Source organism: Castor canadensis, chromosome 7 (assembly GCF_047511655.1).
Source record: "Castor canadensis chromosome 7, mCasCan1.hap1v2, whole genome shotgun sequence".
NCBI classification, from domain to species: domain Eukaryota; kingdom Metazoa; phylum Chordata; class Mammalia; order Rodentia; family Castoridae; genus Castor; species Castor canadensis.
The window spans coordinates 79,812,407-79,821,077 of record NC_133392.1 but is presented as its reverse complement, the minus strand read 5'-3'; positions in this window follow the sequence as shown (position 1 = coordinate 79,821,077).

Here is an 8,671-nt window from a genome sequence, read left to right as displayed (position 1 = left end):
CACTCTTTTAGTTATTTTGAAATAAATTATGAAATGCTGTAGGCTATAGTTACCCTACTGTGCTATGGAACACCAGAACTAACTTCTATCTAAATGTATTTTAGTACCCATTGATCAGCCTGGTGCTGGATTCCATCCTTCCCACTGAACCTGAGTGTTAGGCCACGGGATGGAGAGTTACCCTGGGCCTGGCTGCATCTTGTCCTCCCAGGGTTGGCCCTCTGCCCTGTGCACCTGAGAGAGCTGGGAGGAAGCAGCAGGTTTGGTCATAGTCTCTCTCCACTGGACTCTGTTCCACATGGCACTGTGTCTTGTTCTCATCAGGTCATTTCTAGGAGCTTATACCCAGAATGTTTTCTCAAGCCTTCCCTAAAGAAGATTAGGAAAAATGTCACCATTTCTCCAAACCCAGACCGTTGTAACTTGAGACCAGAGAGGAGTGCACATTTTTTAGAATTACAGCACCTTCTGCCATCTGCAGGGTTGAGAAATTGTTATTATTTCATAGGAGGTTTGGTAATTTATTTAAAATTCTTGGGAAGAATTGCAATAAGAGAAATCTCACTGAAGTCCCAAAGCTGCTGACCAGCTTGTTTAAACTATGCTATATATTCAGCACACACTTAGGGCAAACCACAGGAAAAATATGGAAGAAAGTTCATTCCCTGTCAAAAACAATTGGAAATGTTAAGTCCAAAGATATGTCAGTAAAGATGGAAAATGGAATAGAATCTTACTGGATTTCTGTTCGTAAAAATACCGTATTTAAAAACCCTTCTTATTTTGATATAATTATGGAGTCATAGGAAGTTGCAAAATTGATATACAGACTATCATGTTCCTTTACCTAGCTTCCCCCATAGTGAATTTTTCTAACTACAGCACAATATCAAAAATAGGAAATTGGCATTGGCACATGCTAGTGGTTGAAGTGCGGACCTCTGCCCCTGGAATATATGTTGAAGTCCTAACTCCTCTGTGCCTCAGAAAATGACCTTTGGTTAGAGCAGAGGGGATGCTGAGGACCAGTCTCTCTGTCCCATGAGGCTGCCTTCTCCCAGCCCTGGGGTGGCAGAAAGCAGGCTTTGGGGGCAACTTTGTCTGTGCCTGTTGGTGGAAGGGCGCAGGCTTTTCCAGAGCTTTGGCTGAAGGATGTGGAGACATAAAGAAAACCGAGGCACTTTGTCATGAGTCATTCTTCAAGTCCAAAGGTCCTCAGGAGTCCAGGTGCTCTTTCCAAAATCTTCATAAGCTTCACTTATTTGATTGTGCAAGATATATATAACAAAATTTGCAATTTAACCATTTTAAGTCTAACACTCTGTGGTATTAAGCACAATCCACAGTGTTGTGCAACCACCGCCACCATCCCCTCCAGAGTTTTCCATCCTCACCCACAGAGTGTTGATCATCAACTGACTCCCCACCCCACTTTCTGTCTCTGAATTTGATCATGCTTGGAGCCTTGTTGAAGGGCAACCCTATAGCATGGGCCCTTCCTGACTGGCTAATTTCATTTCTCGTGATGTCCTCAAGCTTCATCCATGTTGTCAGAATTTCTTTCCTTCTAAGGCTGAGTAATGTTTTATGGTACGTATATCCACATTTTGTTTGTTTCTTTGTCAGTGGGCACTTGGGTTATTTCCATTGGCTGTAGGGAATAGGCTGCCGTGAACATGGTGTGCAAACATCTGTCTGAGTCCACTTTCCATTCTTCTGGGTGTTTACCCAGATGTGGGATGACTGGGTCATGGAGTGTCTATGGTTCATATGTTGACGTCAGTGTTACATCCAGCATTTTATTGACTGACTGTGTGGTGCTGGGGCGGCATTTCAGATATTTAAAAGTGAAAACTAGGGCAGAAACAGGACATCCTTATCTTGGCTGGAACTTGCAAGCTGCATCAATTTTGTTAAGCATCGTCCCTTGTAGAAAGTGGACATACCCGCCTTTGAGTTGCTAGCTGCTCTGACATCCAGGGAATGTTGCTGAAGAATGATTAGGTTTCCCGACTAACCAGGGAACACAAATCCAGTGAGGCAAACTGTTTCCTTCTTCCACATGACTTTTTTTCTCTTATTTAGAAAATTGTTACACAAGTAAAACACAGTTGTTACAAAAGAGTCACAATAATCCTTTTTAGTTTTCAAGACACACCCATTTCTGTTATTCATTGATCCTTACTCACTGTGAGGAAAGCCATCAAGGCCAAGGTTATTTCTCTTCACTTTATAGACAAGGAAAAGGACCCAGAAAGGTAGACTTGGGATGAGAATTCTGAAACATCTGATGCTTAAGCCGCTGCCTTTCTGGAAATCGTAATGCTCATGCCATTTGATCAGATTAGTGATCATAGGATTGCTTTGTCTTTCAGATTACCAACCCTATCCCCAACAGGGAATGTCCCGTTATTGGGGCTGTATCTCGTTTCCTAGCCTGGGAACTGTGGGAACTGGAAAGGATGGTGGTGCTGAGAACACCTGGTCTGCATCTGACACAGGAGAGAAAAACGACTCTGCCGCCCAGGCCTGTGGTTTCTTTCTGATTTTTCATCAGGAGCTTCAGGGATGTCCATGCAGGACACTTGCTCATTGTCACCTGAAGCACCTACTAGGTGGACTGGGGTCACCTGTGGTGGAGAGTTGTGTGTGCAGGTGGCTTGGTTCACATAGGGCCACAGTCAAGAAAGGGCAGAGAGATTGTTGTTCGTGTTTGCTGGTGGACACACTTAAGTCTCGAAGTTATTTGCGCTGCCTGGGTCTGGCATGTCTGGTGGGTCATGTGACTCTCCAAGCAGAAGGTCAGATGGAGACTCAGAGCACTATGAGGTTTGATTAGCATCTGCCAACCCCCTGCATGCTGCTGAGGCACAGCCCAAAGGTGCCCAGGGACTGCTAGCTTTCACCGGCACCTCCAGCCTCTTTGGATTGCTTGTCACGGTCCCATGGAATTGCGCTGTGACCAAGCAGACTCCAGAGGCCATCTTTATGCTGACGTCATTCCCATGGTCATTCCTGTGACCCAGGCTAAACAGATGTGGCAGAACACCAGCTCCCAGCTCCGCAAGAAAGCAAGATGATGGGATTGCTGTGCATGGTGTCCCTTGGCCACCTTCCTTCCCTTTTAAAACCGGGTCAATTCATTTTTCTACTTAGTATCCAGTGGGAGACATGCAGGAGTTTCGTCTGCAACATGAGCAGGTTGTGTAACTTTCTGTGCCCTAGCTGTCCTGTACAGTGCAGTGGGATAATGCATGCTGTTTTGAATGACCATATTAAATGCTACTCTATGCTTCCCAGGTAATAGGAATCAGATTCATTTCTCTTACAACCTTTAACCTTAGACTAATATGGTTTGGGACTGGGGGCATGGCTCAGTGGTAGAGCCACCTGCCTAGCAAGTGTGAGGCCTGGGTTCAAACCCCAATTTCCCTCATCCCCCGCCACCCAACCTGTGAATCTGTTATTTTGTGCAGTGCTGTGGTTGGTCCTCACCCGGACTCATGTGGAGGCCTGGTCTCCAGTGTCAGGGGGATCGTGAAGGTAGCTCCCTTGGAAAAGAGGCAAGCACTTTACCATTTGAGCACATGTGTAGCCTTTTGTGTGTATTTTGAGATAGGGTCTTGCTAACTCTGCCCAGACTGGCCTTGAACTTGTAGTCCTCCTCATCTCTGCCTCCTGAGTCACTGGGATTATAGATGTGAACTGCCATGCCCAGTGAGAGTAATGTTGTCTTGTGGGAGTGAGTTAGATCTCTTGGGACTGAATTAGTTGCTATGAGAATAGATTGTTGTAAATGAGGCTACTCCATGTCTGTGACCTCTTTTGCAGATACCTCCTTCTCCTTCTGTTTCTCAACAATATTGTGACTTGGTGGGGGCTGGCAGGACACCTGTGACATGCTGTTTGTCTCCTCCAGCACCAAATAAACTTTTTTCTTTACACCTCATTCAGTGTCAGATATTTTCTTATAGCAACACAAAATGGATGAAGACACATGGCAAGGGGGGAATTAGGCAGAGATGAAATTAAAGTTGCTGATCAGGTGACCTGACCATGAAATGGAGAGATTATCCTGATGACGGTAGAAGACTCACGTTGGGGTGAAGCAACCAAGAAGGACCTGACTGGTCTTTGCTGGCTTTGAAAGTGAAGGAAGGAGCCCCACACTAAGGCACACAGATGGCCTTTTCTCTAGAAGCTGGAAAAGGTGAAAAAACAGATTCTCCCAGAGACTTGGGCAGGAGCACCAACTTTGTGGATCCCTTGATTTCACCCCAGGGCACTGACTTCAGACTGCCACCTCCAGAACCACAGGGTAATAGATATGCATTGCCACTGAGCCTGTCGTGACTTGTGACAGCAGCGATAGGAAACAAATGCAAAGCACAACAAAAAGCTTAATTTCCCAACTTGATGGAACAGGTGCAAGTAACCGTAAGTTAGTTATGTAGGTATAGCAGAAACAGAACACAGCTGTGTGTGTGCAGATAGTGGCCATCCAGCCTTGTCACCTCCTTTTCTGTAGAGTGCCACAGTAGAAAGTGGAAGAATTGGCCTGAAACAGAATTGTCTGTTTCCAGGCAGACCCCCTTTACTCTCCTGAAGTAGATTATGTGTCAGACATCTGATTACCTTGCTGGAGATGGAGGACAAGCGAGACCCTGGCCATGCCAGCTGCTCAGCGGGGGCTCTAGACACCAGTGAAGCCATTATGATCTCCAGCTCCAGCGGATCCTTCGATGCAACAGCTATGTGTACCCACCCCGGCCTCAAATGCAGCCTTCTGAGCAAGTGATGCCACCTGAGTGTGTTGGGTGAATATTAGTTTCTCCTTGGTGCAAAGGACTGTTTGACCCCATGCATGTAGTTCTGGAAGTCTAGGTCTGTCCTGTTTCCCTTCCAGGCTGCCAAAGGATGAGCAGCATGAAATAGTGAGGAAGCAAACATGCTTAGTTACAAAAGGGAAACAGAACACAAAGGAGCCAAAGTCTCTGAGTCAAGGCCACAAATAGGGCCTCAGACACAGGAGTGGGGCACAAGCCTCAAAATGCCCATACCAGATAGGTCATTTGCTACTGAAAATCACTCTTATATCTGAAAATGATCTCAGACAAGTGAGCAGCAGAAGATGACCCATGTTTTTCAGTGTGCTCATGCTTTCCACACTGTGTTTCCCATACTTTGGCAATCCACATTTTCTCGGTGTTGTACAGAAGAGTGTGACTTTTATAGAGAAATGCTGCAAAATTTGATGGAGTTTAAATGAGTAGAAAACTGTAATCCAAATAAATGGATTTGGAGCTAATGGATAAAATGCTCCCAGCTGTAGCAGTGCCTCTTTACAAGAATTTACAACACAGAAAGAGGCTGATAAAGCAGAGCTGTCCATTATCCCATGCTTCCCGCATGAGCCTCGGTCTGATGACTCATGTGACCCAGTCACACTGAGTCTCTACGCACAAAGTACTTTCTGAAATGCCGTCTATTCCTCAGGGTACTTCTTGCTTTCTTTTAATGGAGGTAAGATGATCCATTTTCTTTTTCTTTTTTTTTTTTTGTGGTACTGGGGTTGAACTCAGGGCCTTCACCTTGAGCCATTCCACCAGCCCTTTTTTGTGAAGGATTTTTATCTTATTTTATTCAAGATAAGGTCTTGCAGAACTATTTGCCTGGGCTGGCTTCGAACTGTGATCCTCCTGATCTCTGCCTCCTAAGAAGCTCGGATTACAGGTGTGAGCCACCAGTGCCCGGCAGATGGTTCTTTTTCTTAGCTCACAGAATCTGCCCACATTAAGTATTCAATTAAGGAGAAAATAGGCTACTTTTCCCCCTTGGCTTCCTGCATGGAAGGGCACCAGCAGGAACAGATGACAGAAACACTTGTTTTGATTCATGTGACCTGAGCTGTGACAGACATGAGTTATCAGAGAGCCAGACCACATGCTCTTCCCCATAGTCTTCCATTTTGCTTTTAGAAAGATACAGTTGGGATGGATCCTTTCATTGGCTGGGATCAGCATCAGGGTCATTATTTGACAATATTTTCCCCCCATGACTGCGTCTGTCTTCTATGGCTACTGCAACAAGTCACCATGAAGGAGTGGCTTCACATAGACATAGACCGTTTTCTGTCTTCCAGTTTTGAAGGCCAGAGGTCCAAAATGGGTTTCAACAGGTTAAAGTCGGGATGTGGGCAGGTCTGGCCCCTTCTGAAGGCTGTAGGGGAGATCCCTCTCCTTGTCTTTTCCAGCTCTAGACACAGCCTGCATCCTTGGTGCACAGCTCACTTCTCTGCCTCCAAGGCCAACAGTGTCACAACCTCAAATCTCGCTCTTGCTCTTACCTCCCTGCTGCCCTCTTTCATTTATGGGCATCCATGTGATTACCTATCAGACCCACCTTCAGAATCCAGGATAATCACATCTGTGAAGTCCCCTGTGCTATGTGAGGAAGTGAGTGTACAGAAGTTAGACTCAATCTACGGCCATACCACCCTGAACATACCCAATCTTGTCTAATATTGGAAGCTAAGCAGGTTCAGGCCTGGTTAGTACTTGGATGTGGCTATCTTTGCAGTGGAATTTCCACAGGTATCTGCTGGTCACTCCTTTCTGACCCACCCTACACCCCTGCTTGCCTTCATGCTTCTCCTCCAGTGGGGGCTGAGGACTGTTTTCTGGGTGCTGGCTGGGGGTCCACTTCCCTTAGTGGATTCCACTTATTTTCCTCTAGCCCGTAGGACTACATTGGGTGGTGGGGACTTTGGGGGGCAGCCTTGGTTTGCAGGGACAGGATCCATAGTGCTTCTGTCTGCCAATTAATGCTTCTCTCACAGTGGGGCATGAGGTGGGAGCCCTAAGGATTCGAAGGGAGCCTAGAGCAGCTCGTGTATGTACCAGCATCCTGTCAACTTTGCCATCAGCACTGTGGCACTCACTATGGACTGCTTGGTGTTGCTGCAGCCCCTTCACCTTGGGGGAACTGGTCTTCCAGGGTTGTGGCAGACAGTTTTCCCTGACCCCCTTCTCTGTCTTGGCTCCTTTTTTCATTATTGTGGTAAAATACACATAACGCAAAATTTACCATGGTAACCATTCTTACATGTACAGCTCAGTGATGATAAATACATTCATAAACGTGCAACCACCACAGCTATCATCCCAGAACTCTTTTCATCTCATAAAACTGAAATTCTACACTCCCTTTTGGCCCCTACCCCAGACCCTGGAAATTATCATTCTATTTTCTGTCTCAATGATCTTGACTACTCCAGGTACCATATAGAAGTGCAATTAGACCATGTCTGTCCTGTGCCTGGCTTATTCCATTTAACATAATGACCTCAACACTCATGCATGTTGTGGCCTGTGTCAGAATTCCCTTCCATTTTAAGACTGATATAACACTATGCATGTACCACCTTTCGCTTATTCATTCGTGGGTTGATGAACACTTGGTGTGTCCACCTTTTGACTGCTGTAAATCACACTTCTGCTCTTAACTGTCCAGGGCGTATACTGCTGGGCTGCTGGAACATATGGTGACTGTTAGTGTCTGAGGAGCTACACTGTCTTCCATAGAAGCTGCACCATTTCCCATGCCCAGCAGCAATGAACAAGAGTTCCAGTTTCTCCTCATTTTCCTCAACACTTATTTTCAGGTTTTTTTTTTTAACAGAACTTGTCCTAATGGGTGTGTGTGTGTTGTCCTGGCTCCTTCTTGACAGTGTGTCTCTTGGGACTCTCCATCTGTCTACTGAGATGGTCTATGGAGCTCATTTCTGCATTCTGCCAGATCCCTGCCCTCTGAGATGCTGGGACTTCCTGTTTGGGGTCCTTTTCTGGACTGCTGAGTGACACTTATCACCTTACTAAGGTCCAACTGGCTGAGCCCACCAGTTTCCTCCAGGGCCTGCCCTATCCTGACAAGTGCCTGGCCGAGATCCTGGCCCCTTCTGGGCCAGGCATGGCTTGCTGCCTCTTCGCACACATAGCTTGGGCTGCAAAAAGCAAGCCAGGTGTCTACACTCTTCTGCTGGAGGCCTAACATGATGGCAGGACAAATACTGAACCAACAAATTAATTGAAAACTAAACGAGCTGGAAATCATTTATTAGAGAATCATCCTACATGGAACTTCAAAGTACCAATATCTCTATATATTCCACATGTCAGAGTCAGATGTAAAAGTGAAGCGATTGGAACAATCTAGACAGAGAAATGAATATTTATCAGATTCCAGAGTGAGCACGGGCTTTGTGATTGTAATGCTTTGGGGAAAATTAATACCCTAGAAGCCCCCTGGGAAGAGTATAGCAATTGTTTGGAAAAGATGTCTGAAAAGCCCCTCAAGTGGGAAGGGGGGTTTGCAGAGCTGCTGGGAACCTCATGATGACCAGCCTCCTGTTCTAGTGAAGTCTGGGAGGTGGCTCAGGAACAGAGACCAGACCCAATGCCGTGGAGGAGGGAATGTGAGGTTTTGGTGGGTTAGGAACGCTACCCTTGGGGGAATGATTTGAATTTTGTAAAAATTAACAGCAGAAGATGTACTGTGAGCAGGAATGAATGTACATAACAAACAAGGGAAGTGTTTTCAGCAGACGTGACCAAGGCTCAGTTGGCATATTTTCTTTCACTTTACTCTATGAAAAGCATCAAAGCTCCAGAAG